This window comes from Thermobia domestica, chromosome 6 (genome assembly GCF_964235325.1).
Source record: "Thermobia domestica chromosome 6, izTheDome1.hap1.1, whole genome shotgun sequence".
Classification (NCBI taxonomy): domain Eukaryota; kingdom Metazoa; phylum Arthropoda; class Insecta; order Zygentoma; family Lepismatidae; genus Thermobia; species Thermobia domestica.
The window spans coordinates 204,643,556-204,659,930 of record NC_137459.1 but is presented as its reverse complement, the minus strand read 5'-3'; positions in this window follow the sequence as shown (position 1 = coordinate 204,659,930).

Here is a 16,375-nt window from a genome sequence, read left to right as displayed (position 1 = left end):
TCTATTTATTATTCTATTATACACGTATTATTTGGTCTCCTGCGGGGGCACTCTAAGAGCCCCAAGGAGGCAGTGTACCCCCAAAAACATTTTGGAAAAAAAACATTGAGCATCATTTCCATGATATAGTATACAGACGAGACAAAAATACATTTTTTCTCGCGAGGATAGTGTGTGCTTCGAACCGGAAATAATTGCAAACAATCTCCCTTTTTATACTGGTCGTTTAGATAGATGCGTATACCAAGTTTGAAGTCTATACAACAACTGAAAAAGTATAAGATTATAACTTTTAAGGAAATACACACACACAGACACACAGACACACACACACACACACACATATATATATATATATATATATATATATATATATATATATATATATATATATATATATATACGCACGTTTTGACAATTTTCTCGTTGGCAGCGTATATAGTTATAATATACGGGATACGTGGAAAAGTGCCTCTTTCGGTTCAGTAGTTTGTTTACAGGACCGGTTGGAGTGAAATGCGTTTTATAATAGACTCAACCTTATAGGCAAACAATATATGCTATGAAAATAAACTTTCAAAGAAAGAAAAAGTGAGAAAAAGATTGTTAGGAATCGAACCCAGGTCTCCTGTCCAGTAGGCTCACGTCAATCCCCTACATACCGATTTCCTTAGATTTTCGACTTCGTTCTTACTGCTCACATAATACTGGTACGTTGCGGCCGGCATCTGTGGGGAATTACACCTCTAAAATCGGAATAGTAATCGGGTTATATATGCGTTTTTTTAGTATCATTAAGGAAATGATGTCTTGTTATTTAATTGTATTAAGAAATGAGAAAGACACCATTCTAATACACTGTTATACTACTATGCAAAAAGTGGTTTGTTTAAAATGCTATAAGCAAATTTTCAAAAGCCTGCAATAATATTCATATTCTAAATTACTTAGTTAATAATCGTCTTCATTGAAAATATGAGAGTAAAGATACACGAAGACTCTATGTAATTGCTCAGTGTATATAAACATTTCAAGAAGTCTTGCTGCCCAGTAAGTACATTTTTTTACCAAAGGACACCATTATCATAAGATGTACTACGTTACACTGCAAAAACTAGTGTTGAATCAAATGTTATGAACTAATGTTTAAAATGCCTTAACAAAAGTCATTTTTATAAATTACCTACAAATTGTAGTCTTTATTGAAAATACAAGACGAGAGATACAGGTTGACTGCAAGAAATTGTCCAGTAAATATGAAATATTTGAAAAAGTCTTCCTGCAGGTAATATGTACAACTACGTCCAAGGTTTCCATTATAATCCACTGTACTACATTACAGTACAAAAGTGGTGTTCACTCAAATGCTATGAAAAAAATTTAAATAATTTCCAACAATATTCATATTTGTAAATTACCTAGTAAATTGTACTCTTCATTGTAAATACAAGAATAAATATGCAGGGAGCCTGAAATATTTTCGCACTCTTATATCACAGATGTGAATTACTTTTAGTGCAGGTAATATGTTCAATTAACAACAGGGACACTATTATAATACATTGTACGTACTAAATTACACTGCAAAACAATATTTAAAAGGGTGGAAAAATTCACATTTGTAAACAGTGAGTGTTATCGGAAAATGAAAGGTTTAATTGGTAGGCTATTGCAAGACAGTTTCCGCTGTTTATGTTTCAGAAAATAAATTCTGTTATTGTCTCTAACATGTATAGATGTGCGCAAAGTGTATATAATTAGCCATGTACATGATTGCCAGAATAGAAGTAGTAATAGAGTTCTTCTTATATATTGTGTGTTTGCTGTCCAAAGTTAAATGGAAGAAATAATACCGGTTCAATTGAAGTATGTGTTGGTAACAGGTGTGTGCTGTAAAGGGAAGTGAATTCCTCAAGGAATAGTTTTCTAGAACTTGACACCTTACGGCAAAGCCATGACCGGGGGTCTGGGGGCGGAGCTACCAGCGAGCTTTAGCGAGTTGCAAATCTAAAATCCAAACCTGAAAACAAAATAATAAGTATGCTCAATATGTCATTATTATTCTTTGATTTGTAATGAAAAACAAATTATAAGCATTGATGATTTCAGAAGGTTCTCCAGCGTAATGGTCAATATATGAATGAGAGGAAATTGATAGAACATTATTAGTCCACTTTGAGCATGATCGAAGATATGACCAAGAATTTATGTCGACAGGGTCTCAAATTCTCCCACAGGTCATGCCCTGAAATCATCGCTGTTTCGAAGGTTTCCTTAACAAATACCTAGGTAGAATATTACATTTATTTCTCGTTCTACGTTTTGAAATGACAAAATCATAATTTTAAAGATAATTATATTACGATAAGCATAAATGTTTATAGAACTAATGAAGTAAATAGTCTTGTGTAAGTTATCGGTTTCTAATCAGATTAAAACTAGAATATTCGTTTGCTCGCACTTTATAAAGTAAATCCTCTCTATATATAATTCTTACTGGAAATCATGTTTAACTCCAATTACTTAATCAATATTTTTAATAATATATTTTTAATGTAAAATTTTTACTATTCAATGTCATATACACTTCATTTCCCAAAGCAAAACCTCGCAAATGTATAGTGGGCTAGTGAATATTATCAAAAAAATTATCAATAATAATAATAATAATAATAATAATAATAATAATAATAATAATAACAATAATAATAATAATAGAGCTCCTCCGTGGCTAAGCGGTTAGCGTTCGCGCCTTTGGCATGGGAGGCCCGGGTTCGAATCCCGGCGGGAGCACGTGTGGTTCGGATTCCACATTAATCAGTAGGTCCACGTTTCATATAGCCTCGCTGCTGAACGGGACGTTAAACTTAAAATCAACTCAACTCAATAATAATAATAATAATAATAATAATAATAATAATAATAATAATAATAATAATAAATCCATAGCCATATCTTATAAGAATTTCAGGCTTAATCAATAAATGAATTCAACGTGGTCTCTATTCTAAGTTCTGTTTATTCGAATCCGATAGAAGTACAAAGAGAAACTTCGAGAACAAATAAAAGGAAAATGTTACTTAGGTTGGACTGGAACTAACCTTTAAGAGTTCCTTTCAAGTTGCAAATGCCTTAGACACTTTGTTTCTTGTCTTTAATTTAACTGATTCACTGAACGTATCTGAGTAAGTTGTCTTTATTTTCTACTTGGTTATACAGTACACGTTTTTAATCATTTCTTCTAAGCTTGAACGACAGGAACACGAATGCAAAATATTTAGGTCAATTAAAATTCCCCCACCGGGAATCGTACCGGAGACCCGGTACACCACAGGCACACGTGCTAGACACTAGACCAGTGATAAGAACGAGTGAAATCTCTTTTGAAGTGTTTGAAATTTATGCCTATTTCGCCCTGATATAATATGCCTATTGATGTTTTTATGTTTTCCGCATTCGGTACTTTGAGGAACGATATATGTTATTCATATAGGTTCTATTACGTATTCGTCCATAAATACTATATAAATTATCAGAATTATTCATGTTTTTAATGGAAACTCGCTGGTGCATGCACAGTAGACGGACAGTGTAATTGGAAGATGAGTTCAACAGAGATTATATATTTCGCCGACATTATTTAATAGCTATATAGAATAGATAGCGACAACGAGTCTACCTAATGAAGATGCAATTTCGGTAGGAGATGAAATGATGAGGTGTATACGGTTTGTGGTTGATATAGTTGTTGTTGCAGAATCTAGAAATAAAATTAATAAGATGTAGAAAACTTGAGAAAGGTTTCTGAAGAATATGGGATGAAAATGAATGTTAGAAAGACCAAATCCGTGGTGATTGAAACGATGCGATCGGTGTAAAATATAGAAGTAGAAACGGGAGAAAAGAACAAATAACTAATTTTTTATATCTGAGTAGTATTATTAGTGATGAAATGATATGCGAACGTGAAATAAAAGCAAGGATAGAAATAGCGAAATAAGCCTTTAGGATGAAGAAAATACTATTTTGTGGGATCTTGAATAGAGTTGAAACAAGACTCATAAAATGTTTCGTGTACTGTATTTTACTGTATTTATAAGGCAGAATCATGAATATTATGCAAAAATGATGAGAAACAATTGAAGGGTTTCGAAATATGTGCATGGAGAAGAATGGAGAGAAATAACTGGGTCGAGAGGAAAACGAATGATAGGGTGTTGGAAATGGAAGGATAAATATGTTATTAAGAAGAGGAAGAAAAATTGGTTGGGATATTGGTTAAGAAGGAACTGTATCATGAGGGATGTGCGAGAGGGTATAGTGGCAGGAAAGAGAGTTAGGGGATTAATTAGACTATAAGAAACAGAATTAGGCTATCGGCGATATCAAAACAGAAGAATCGTATGTGAAGATGGAAAGGTTAATAGAAGATCGTGGAGCATGGCAGTTTCTCAGCCGCGGTAAGTGACCTGCTCGTAACGGCGGAATACCTCTGATATAATCATGCCGATGATGCACAGTAGAAAGAGAAAAATCCACTTTAGTGTCATTACTAATACGAATCACAATGTAAATTTTTACAAGCTGTCAAAATACCTTGCTATAAAGGCTGTAGAGAACAATCTGTTACTATAAGAGGGGAAATCATAGGTCGAGTAACTATGGGACAAACTGCCATCTAGATAGCTATGGGTATGGTCTGTGACAAGAAAACAGTGAAGAAATTGATGTAGTGATATAAAGGAGGTAGTGAATATTTCACATATCGGCCAAGAAGTGGGAGATCAATAATAATAATAATAATAATAATAATAATAATAATAATAATAATAATAATGTCAGCATTTATATTTATTTAAAGCAAGTCTTTCGCATACCCTCCTAGTACATTATAATTTTTAAACGGTCATTATAAAATTGTCAAGCTAAATTTTAAAGAGTCATTATAAGTGGTGCTTTATTTATTTATTTCACAATTCATTTCTGCCAGTAGCTTTCGCCCCCTTACTCCCTCTTCATGCTTAACCAGGAGGAAGCTGCGCGTCCTCAGATTGGGAACCACTGCTTCCGTTTGACAACCCGTAGAAATTTGTGATTCGTATTAGTAATGACAGTAAAGTGGATTTTTTCTGTTACTACTTTTCATCATCGGCATCATTATATCAGAAGTATTCCGCCATTACCAGCGGGTCTCTTACCGCGGCTGAGAAACTGCTATGCTCCACGATCTTCTATTAACTTTTCCATCTTCGCATACGATTTTTCTGTTTTGATATCACCGATAGCCTAATTCTGTTTCTATATAGTCTAATTAATCCCCTCCCTCTCTTTTCTGCCACTATACCCTCTCGCACATCCCTCATGATACAGTTCCTTCTTAGCCAATATCCCAACCAATTTTTCTTCCTCTTCTTAATAACATATTTATCCTTCCATTTCCAACACCCTATCATTCGTTTTCCTCTCGACCCAGTTATTTCTCTCCATTCTTCTCCACGCACATATTTCGAAACCCTTCAATTGTTTATCATCATTTTTGCATAATATCCATGATTTTGCCTTATAAATACAGTAAAATACGGTACACGAAACATTTTATGAGTCTTGTTTCAACTCTATTCAAGATCCCACAAAATAGTATTTTCTTCATCCTAAAGGCTTATTTCGCCATTTCTATCCTTGCTTTTATTTCACGTTCGCATATCATTTCATCACTAATAATACTACTCAGATATCGAAAACTAGTCATTTGCTCTTTTCTCCCGCTCCTACTTCTATATTTTACACCGATCGCTTCGTTTCAATCACCACGGATTTGGTCTTTCTAACATTTATTTTCATCCCATATTCTTCAGAAACCTTTCTCAAGTTTTCTACATCTTATTAATTTTATTTCTAGATTCTGCAACAACAACTATATCAACCCCAAACCGTATACACCTCACCATTTCATCTCCTACCGAAATTCCATCTTCATTAGGCAGACTCGTTTTAGCTATCTCTTCTATATAGCTATTAAATAATGTCGGCGAAATATATAATCTCTGTTGAACTCATCTTCCAATTACACTGTCTGTCTACTGTGCACGCACCAGTGAATTTCCATTAAAAATCATGAATAATTCTGATAATTTATATAGTATTTATGGACGAATACGTAGTAGGACCTATATGAATAACATATATCGTTCCTCAAAGTACCGAATACGGTAAACATAAAAACATCAATAGGCATATTATATCAGGGCGAAATAGGCGTAAATTTCGGACACTTCAAAAGAGATTTCACTCGTTCTTATCACTTGTCTAGTGGAAGTTGCTCGGCAGACGCCGTGCCGTTCACCAGGTTGTTCCGGTAAGGTGTTCGAGTGGAAGTAGTGAGTGTGTTAACTTGCTTCAACTCTACCTGCATTGTCAAGTGGAGTATTTTCTACTACCAAGTAGTTCGGGTTCTATTTACTCTTTTCATCATATTGTCTAGTTTGAAGTACAGGTTTACTTACTAAGTGCATTATGTCTTTTATCCGAGTGAACACTTTACGTTTGTCATTTCAAGATGTTGTGAACAAGCCTAACACATTAGTCTTGCATGAATGGATCCGCAATACTTTTCATCTGCTTCCTGATCAAGTTATCAGTATTGAGTTTGATTATAGTCGCAAACAGTTATATGTTAAGTTAATCTCGCAAGTGATTTGTGAACAAATTCTGTTTCGAGCGAATGGAAAGGTTAGTTATTCAGGTGACCTTGGTACTTATAACATTTTAATCGATTCTGCCAGTTCCAATATTATGACTGTGCGTTTACATTTGGTACCCACCGAGTTGGAAGATCATCATATTTCTCGTGTGCTTTCTCAGTACGGTGAAATTAAGTCAATTACAGACGAAATGTATTCTACTGGACACATCTATGAAGTAAGGACTGGGAGAAAGATAATACGTATGAGCATTAAGCGCCCCATACCTTCTTATGTGACTTTCTGTGGTTTACGTTTGTGGTTAACGTATGGAGGTCAAGTTAAAACCTGCGCCATTTGTGACTCACCAAATCATTTTCTGATGGAATGTATAAAGCGCCGTATTCCTCCAACCGTCCCAGCTTCAGTATCCAGTGTCTCACCATCAAGAGCCCTGCCCATGCCCGGCAATTTGAATAAAGTGGATCCTGTACCAAACGTTCATTCGTTTACTAGTTTTCCTGTGTTAAGTGAGAAACGTCCTCTAACTTTACAGGAGAACCTTCCACCTCCAACTGCAACTTCTACAAATACTTTCGTTAAGGAACTCAACGAAACTGAATCCACTTGTCCGCTTGATGTTCCCCCAAGTTCTACAGCTGCATCTCACATCAGTTCTCCTGATATTGCCTCCCAGCAGACCCTCGCTTCCAATACAACGCAGAGTGACTCATCCAGTTCCACTACCATAGCGCCTAATAGTTCGGATATTCCACAACAGAGTATTACTGTTTCAGCATCTTCCGCATCGGAGATGGATACGCTCCCTGAAATCACGGTAAGTACTCCACCGTCAGTGGGCATTGATGACTCTCACCAGGAAGTGAGTGATTCTTTCGATAGAGATTCAGTATCTACAGAAGCATCCCAGTTTCCCTCTCTACCAGAGAAGAGGCGTTTCAAAGGTCGATCTCAGTCTTCCCCTCGTGATGCATCCAGTAGAGCCAATAAACTTCAGAAAACTAAGAGTGTTCCCCCTGTAAACAACAATTGTGTCTGGTTTCACGAGGTCACGAGTAGATCCCCATCATAGGGAAGCAAGTACTGAGGCAAATGATAGTGCTGCCTCTTCGGACAAGTGATCATATCACCTTCCAGTATAGAACGAGAATGTGTGCGAGTGTTGCCCCCCGTCTTTGTTTTTTCAAGTGTATTGTGTCATTTCCTTGTGTCGTGCTTTTTTGGTGTCTTTTTATTTTTCTGTGGCCATTAAATATGTATGCCACGCGTATAGCCACTCTTAATATCAACGGCATTTCTAGTCTCACCAAGCAAAAAGCGCTAGCCGATTACATCAACACATCTTCTCTGGATGTAATTTTCCTTCAAGGATGCAACATTGGCAATTTCTCCTTTCTTTTTAATCATTTGTGGGAAGTCAATCCTCCCGAAACTGGTTCTGGAACAGATATTATATACCGCAAAGATATCTCATTAACCGCCTTTTCAAAATTTACGTCAAGTCGTATTATCACACCAATTATGAAAGCATACACTTTTGTAATTTATATTCGCCGTCCGGGAATAACAAACGTGCTGAGAGAAACTCCTTCTATCTCACCGACGTTCCAACGGAGTTACATTCTGGTGCCAGAGATTTGATTTGTGTAGGAGACTACAACGCAGTGTTAGATCCTATAGACTCAAGTTTTGGTTACAATACTTCTCCTACATTACGTAAATTGATTCAAGACTTTAAGTTAGTTGACGTATGGCGTCATTATAAAGGTAACGCCCCAGGGCACACTTTTTTCGACGAAATGGATCCTCACGTTTGGATAGGATCTATGTCAGTACCACTTTAATTAATTTTGTGCGCTCCACAAACGTTCAACAGGCATGCTTTTCTGATCACTGTGCTGTGGTTTGTACTATTGATCTACCTATCCGTAAGTACTTAAAGTCATCCTTTGTTTGGTCACTCAATAACAGGATTTTAACTGACGAGGATCTGGAGTTGCTAATTACCAATAGGTGGAACTATTTAATGCACTTTAAATCTCACAAGAAAAGTTTGTTTTCGTGGTGGTTACATCACATTAAACCGTCCTTTCGATCTATCTGTAAACAGCACTGCAAAGACAGATCCTCTCTTCTTAAAGAGCAATATAATATTACCATCACTTATTATGTGACTACTATAAAGAACTTGCTCAAGGAGTAGACCTACTCCCTCGTATTAAGGAAATTAAGGCACTCCTACTCACTTTACATCGTAAAAAAATTAAGGTTTTTTCACGAGAGGCAAAACAACGATGCTTTAGCATGAAGTTCCCTCTTTACATACAGTTATCTGTGAAAGGCGCAGAGGTAAACAAAACCTTATTTCCAAGGTCTCCTTTCCTAACGGTGTAGTTCACGAGCATGATCAGGTAATCCCAGCTTTGTACGATGCATACCAGAACCTATATTCCCCCGCTCCAACCCATTCTTCTAACCCTTGCTTCGAGCGTCCGACTGGTACTTTCACCCCGGAGGCTCGTAACATATTCAATGCGCACTTTACAGAAAGAGAAGTCAAGCACGCTCTTTTTGCGGGGAAGTTAAATAAATCTCCGGGACCCGATGGTCTTACACTAGAATTTTACCGCCAATTTCACAGCATTCTTACGCCTTTTCTCACAGAAATGTGTAACAAAATCCGACTCACTCCCATGTGCATCTCTTCTTTTACCTAAACATGCAGGTGCGCATGACTTTGATAATTTTAGACCGATTACCCTCCTTAATCTTGACCAGAAAATTTTATCTCGTTGCCTTCCCTATCATTTAGAACCGTTTTTAAATCAAGTCTTACACAAAGATCAGTATGGCTTAGAACATACAAAACCTATGTGTTTAGCATTAAGTAATATATGAGAAGGTATTCATTGGTGTCAGAAAACAAGTTGTCAGCAGGTCGCTTTATTGGCTCTTGATTTTCATAAGGCATTTGACAGATTGTTACATGATTACATGTTTAAGGTACTTGAAAACTATGGTTTCGGAGATAGTTTTCTTAATTTGATTAAATTTCTTTATACTCAACGATATGTAAGATTAAAGGTTAATGGTGCACTTACATATCCTATCAATGTACGTCGAGGTATTGCACAAGGTTGCCCCCTGTCTTCCATTCTATATAGCTTGGTTCTTGTCCCCTTTCTTTTAACACTGGAACAACAAATTCAAGTTATACAGATTGGTGCAACATCCTTAAAATTACAAGCATTTATAGACGATATACATTGTTTCATTAACAGTTCCCAGGAACTGTCACGTGTTGAAATTCTCATATCGAACTATGAGTGCGTTTCAGGTGCTATTCTCAATAAACAAAAGTCACGCCTGATGTGTATAAATACGGTTGACCAACACGTGTATATGTCTACGATCCCCTTTACTGATCGCATCAAAATCTCTGGCGTAACTTGGCAACGTCGCATAGCAAGTACTATAGACTACAATTTTCATACCGCAACCTGTACTTTGGTTGCACTCATACACCAAAGTAAAGTCCGGCAGGTAAGTCTTGCAGGCAGAGTGTAACTTTTAAATGCTTTTATTTTTAGTCGTCTTTGGTTTCTGACTCAATTATTTTCCTTGCCGAAGAAATACCTAAGTATCATACGAAAACACTCAGGGCAACTGCTGTGGCATAATCACTGCCTACGGGTAAGTCACGAGACTGCGTGTTTATCAAAACGTGATGGTGGCCTTGGCCTTAAAGACATTAAACTTCAGAGCTACTCAGTGCTGATACATCGCGTCTGCCAAACATTATGCTCCTACTCAGAGTCCTTTTCCAGAAAGGCGTTATGTGTATCACTCCGTCCACATTACCCAATGACAAACTGGGAGAAAATCTGGGCAAACATTCATACTCCGGTATTGTCTCCTGCCATGCAATCTCTTTGGTACAGTGTTGTTCACAATATATATCCTACTAACGGGAGACTTTATGAATTGGGTATCTGTAATATTTCTTTCTGTGGTACTTGTTATGTTCTCGATAATCTCCAACACCGGCTCGAAAGTTGCTCACGAAACACAGCTATATGGTTTCGTTATCAAAAAATCAATGCCCGTATCTGCAGAACAACACCTTCTAATATTCGTTGTACGCCATTCATGCTGCTTCCGGATTATCAATTTTATTCCAGCACTAAACATAACGCAATTTTATGGATCACGTCCCAAACTATCGATATTCTTTTATGTAATGATTTTAATAGTAATGCGACTTTGTATGTCAACCAACTGTTGTTCCGTATGCAAACTCTAACACTTTCAATTCGTAAACAAAACTTTGCTTATTTTCTAGCAGCAATTTATTGATGTGTCTACTGTACTTTTTTTTGGTATAATTGGATGCTCACAGTACAATTTTGTTTGTTAATCTTTTTCTGATGTAATTGGCTAATAAGAGTACAATAAAGTATTTTAAAAAAGTGGCTAGCACGTGTGCCTTTGGTGTACGGGTTCTCCGGTTCGATCCCCGGTGGAGAAAATTTAATTGACCTAAATGTTTTTGCATTCGTGTTCCTGTCGTTCAAGCTTAGAAGAAATGATTGTAAAACGTGTATCAACCGAGTAGAAAATAAAGACAACTTACTCAGATACGTTCAGTGAATCAGTTAAATAAAAGACAAGAAACAAAGTGTCTAAGGCATTTCTAACTTGAAAGGAACTTTTAAAGGATAGTTCCAGTCCCACCAAAGTAACATTTTTCTTTTATCTGTTCTCGAAATTTCTCTTTGTATTTCTATCGGATTCGAATAAATATAACTTCGAATAGAAACCACGTTGAATTCAGTTATTGAGTAAGCCTGAAATTCTTATAAGGTATGGCTATGATTTTATTATTATTATTATTATTATTATTATCAACATTATTATTATTAATTGAAGTACGAAGTTTCAAATCAGGCGATGCAGTATTTACGTAAACTAAATGATAATTTATTTGATAATATTCACTAGCCCACTATACATTTGCGAGGTTTTGCTTTGGGAAATGAAGTGTATATGACATTGAATAGTAAAAATTTTACATTAAAGATATATTATTAAAAATATTGATTAAGTAATTGGAGTTAAACATGATTTCCAGTAAGAATTATGTAGAGAGAGGATTTGCTTTATAAAGTGCGATGCAAACGAATGTTCTAGTTTTAATCCGATTAGAAACCGATAACATGCACAAGACTATTTACTTCATTAGTTCTATAAACATTTATGCTTATCGTATTATAATTATCTTTAAAATTATGATTTTGTCATTTCAAAACGTAGAACGAGAAATAAATGTAATATCCTACCTAGGTATTTGTTAAGGAAACCTTTGAAACAGCGATGATTTCAGGGAGAATTTGAGACCCTGTCGACATAAATTCGTGGTCATATCTTCGATCATGCTCAAAGTGGACTAATAATGTTCTATCAATTTCCTCTCATTCATATATTGACCATTATGCGGGGAGAACCTTCTGAAATGATCAATGCTTATAATTAGTTTTTCATTACAAATCAAAGGATAATAATGACATATTAAGCATGCTTAATATTTTCTTTCAATTTTGGATTTTAGATTTGCAATTCATATAATGTTCCCTTCTAATCTTATTTGAGATAAACGTAGTTGCCAAATATTTATTCAAAGAAATGTTTTCAGTCCTCTGATGAAAATAAGGAACACACTTTTAAGAAAAGAAAAGAGAACGAATACTTCTTACAGGGTTTGAACACATAAACTAATGATTGATAGACTATTGACCCAAAGCGCTCGACCAGTTCGTACGTCTTCACTGAGCTTCTTTAAATTTTATGTAAAGTAGTTTTCTGCTCCACACTTTTTTTTGTCGATACCACTATAAGTTTGTTGTGAATATTTGGGCATTACAGGTCTTGCAATGCATAAAGGTCTTTTTTCATATAAACTCCATTCAATTTTACGTCCTAATAACTTATATGCAACAGGTTGAATCTGTGAAAGGATTGGGGTTCTAGTGATCGTAAATGTTTTCATAGTTAGAAGCCTGGATATGCAAACCCGCTTAACGTGGGGATTTACTATTGTGAAATTTGGTACATGTGCACCCTACAACAGAAACATAGATTTATTCTCTTTTTTCTTCTAGAAAATACAAAGAAACTCACAGTTTGTTTCATTATAACACAAATATGAATGTTTACCAAAAGTCATCACGGCCATAGACACACACTAGAGGGTGATGTTCACATGATGTACACTTTCAGTGGGGGAGTATGTTGTAACCGGATTTTATTAGAAAAAGGGAGGAATAAATGGAGATGATAAGTTGTTTAAAAAGTGATAGTGTCTTAGTAAATGATAAGAAAAACCTTGAAAAGAGGAACATTAATATGTCAAAACGACTAGTCCTGGAATAGAAGATAATGAGACTTTTTTGTAAAAACAAGTCATCAAATCTTTAATGTCAAATTAAAAGACTGATAAAATTGGAAATATAGGAGGACGGAAAAAAGAGAAGGGGGACTGATACAGCCTAGAAGTTGAGGGTGGTCGGAGTGAGTCATGTGGATAGAACGGAACCAAGGACTTTGGATGAGAGGTCTCTACTTTCACCTGTAATTTCAATTACCTCTAGTAAAACTCAGCTAGAAAAGTCATTATGTGCCGTAGTAATTGGTCTCCTAACGGAAATCTTGTTGCAAATTGTATCTTAGACATTGTGCAATTAATCTTATTTTGTATATAGTGGAAATAAATATTGTACCAAGTATCTCGAGGTATATTAGGGTTCTTTTACTTACTTCTATAAAGAAGAGATCAGAACCTACCTCACATGCTTTAATGAGACAGCCCGGGATACAAGTCGGTGTGAATCATCTGCCATACCTAATTATACTTATTTAATTTAATCATTTTATTAATCCCTAGTCTATCCTGGTAACGCTCTCCAAGATATAATATAGTTTATTGCCATGTGCATTATATTCAGTTTTGAAAGGGGAAATTATTTCAAAAATTGGTCCAGTCATTTCTCAAATTGCTTTCTCGAGTATAATATAACACAATATGGACATCAAGCTTTCCCGGCCTAGTACTCTGGGGTGTAAAATCTAGCCTATTACCATCTGTATTAAATCTGCTTGCCAATAGTGGAATAACTTTTAAAATGATTCTGTAGTTCCTCTGATTCCATTTTTAATGCAGGAAAGAGAATGCGGGTCACAAGTTATTCCGTATATTTAATTCCGCTACATAAAGCATTCTTAACATGCATAAATGAAATTATACGTATTATACTTAAATACTTGGTATGGCGCTACATGAGGCATATGGATTTTTCATTTATCTTATACAGAATACCCATACTTATTGATATGATATCAACAATTGCATTAGGAATAAACTCATAATTGAAAATTAAAATTATTTGTTCCGATGGTTTTGTTTAAATATATATGTATGTTATATTTACACATATATTCATTTCCATATTACATATATTACACATTATGTGTATTTACATATTTACATATATACAAATATCATATGTGTCATTATATGTTATTTGCAATGATGGTATATTTAAAATATTTACAATATATAATATTTAAATAAGATATTTATTATGTTTAAAATATTTACCTGTTTACGCTGTATACCTATAACGTAAGTGCCGATCGATGGGTGTAAAAGTTAGAGAAAAAATATGAAATTCACCAACGTAACTTATCCGAGAATACCCTGACTACGTCTGTATGTTAGGACCAAGAGGAATCATTAACACAATGTTTCCTTCCAAACCAACATATTTCACTATTAACATGTTTACACTATAATTTACATATTTTCAAAATATATATATACAAATATTTGCAACACATTCACTCATTCATACAAGTAATGCCATTAACCGACACTCCTAATACTTTGATACACATGTGGCATTCCTCTATGTCAGTTTAAGTGTTATGATCAAGACGTTGTCGTTTATTTACAACTTTTTCATGAATCTTAGTGTACAAACCTTGGCTTTCGATTGTTTCTTGTCAATCTTATCCCGTACTAAATTATAAAATTTTTAGAAATTAATTTTCTGTCGTGCCCTGTGATTCTAAGTTATTCCACTAATTTTAAACATATAATCTGATTTTCTCGTCCTGAACTCTTTTCAAAGGAACACGTAATTCTTTAATTTGTTAATTTCCCATCCCTCTGGAACTTTGTTAGTAAGGTCACCCAGGCTGGAACCCAAGGAAAGCGGAGGTTTATCATTACGGTTTAACATTATACTATCCATTTCGCAGTACAGAACACGGTCAGACCTTACAGCTGTCAATAAGTCGTAAGGATTTAGACGTGCCCACGAGGTGATGAACGCGGCAAAGACAATCTTGGAGAATTTCCACGGTTTGTTTTTGTTCTCTATGTTGTATACGTTAAAACGAGATGCCGATCTCCAATGAGCAATACAGTTTCCACCTCATATTGCGTTAGCTGTCCTCATTTTCATACAACGAATTGATCAATATTTTAGAAATATATCTCAGGTCACGGTTCAATTCAACTTTTTCATGGTTTAACAAGATGCATTCATGAGCATAATTTTCTGCAGTGTAACTTTCTTTGTCATTTGTTTTACACGAATTAGGAAATTCAGAGGATTTTTCCTTCATTTTCAGGAATGGAATTCACATAATTCTTAAATAGACTCTCCGAATTACCCTCCTCACAACCGACCAGGTCACATTCCCAGATTTCGAGAATTTGCAGAATCTTATATCCGGCCTTTAATGCTCTATGGATTCAATACTTCTTTCCGTATATGTGCGGCACAAACCAAAGTCGACCATTACATTAAATGGCACTATCCGAAAGTATATGTCTTTTGGGGAAAATCGTGCATTTTATCAGCCCATGAATACTTTCGACCTTTGGAAAGTCCAGCCCTTTATACTTTTGGTTCACCTAGAGACATCGGTTTACATGCCATCACCCAAGGGTATAATGATATTAAATCGTAATATGCCATACATTCATACAAAGTCTTCAGGCTCTGTCATCACGTTGGTTGAACCCAGAAGGTGGAATAATCGGAATAACCCCTTTGCGTAAACATAAGTAACTTTAGGTCAGCGTTGAGAAACTACCAATAATAGCGGAGGTGATAAAATACTGGATACCATTAGTTTTCTCCTCAATTAAGTTTCAAAATTTATTACAGACTCTGCTGAAATTTTACATCATTTCCTCAATAACCCACATCTCCTTTGCAGGTAATACTGCTCCCCGCGTGCACCACGTTCTTGGTACCAAGCGATAACTTGCTGTCGATCTTCCGTGATCCATGATCCGGATGGAAGTATTATAATGCGGGTACCGCACCAACATAATTTGGATTTCCAGAAGTATTAAGTAAATATGGAAAATCTCTCGTTTTCAAATTTCCACATATGTTTACAGTCTTTAGGAGTTTGGAGAGCTTAACACTCAGATACAAAAACATTTCATGGAATTAGTTCTTTAGTCCCAAACTCATTACAACATTTTTTGTCCTGATACTATCATTGTAGGTAAAATATGATAAGCGACTATCAAATTTCTGGAACATAACTGTATATCATAGTTACTTCCATTATGTGAAAGCACAACATTCTTTTTAAAT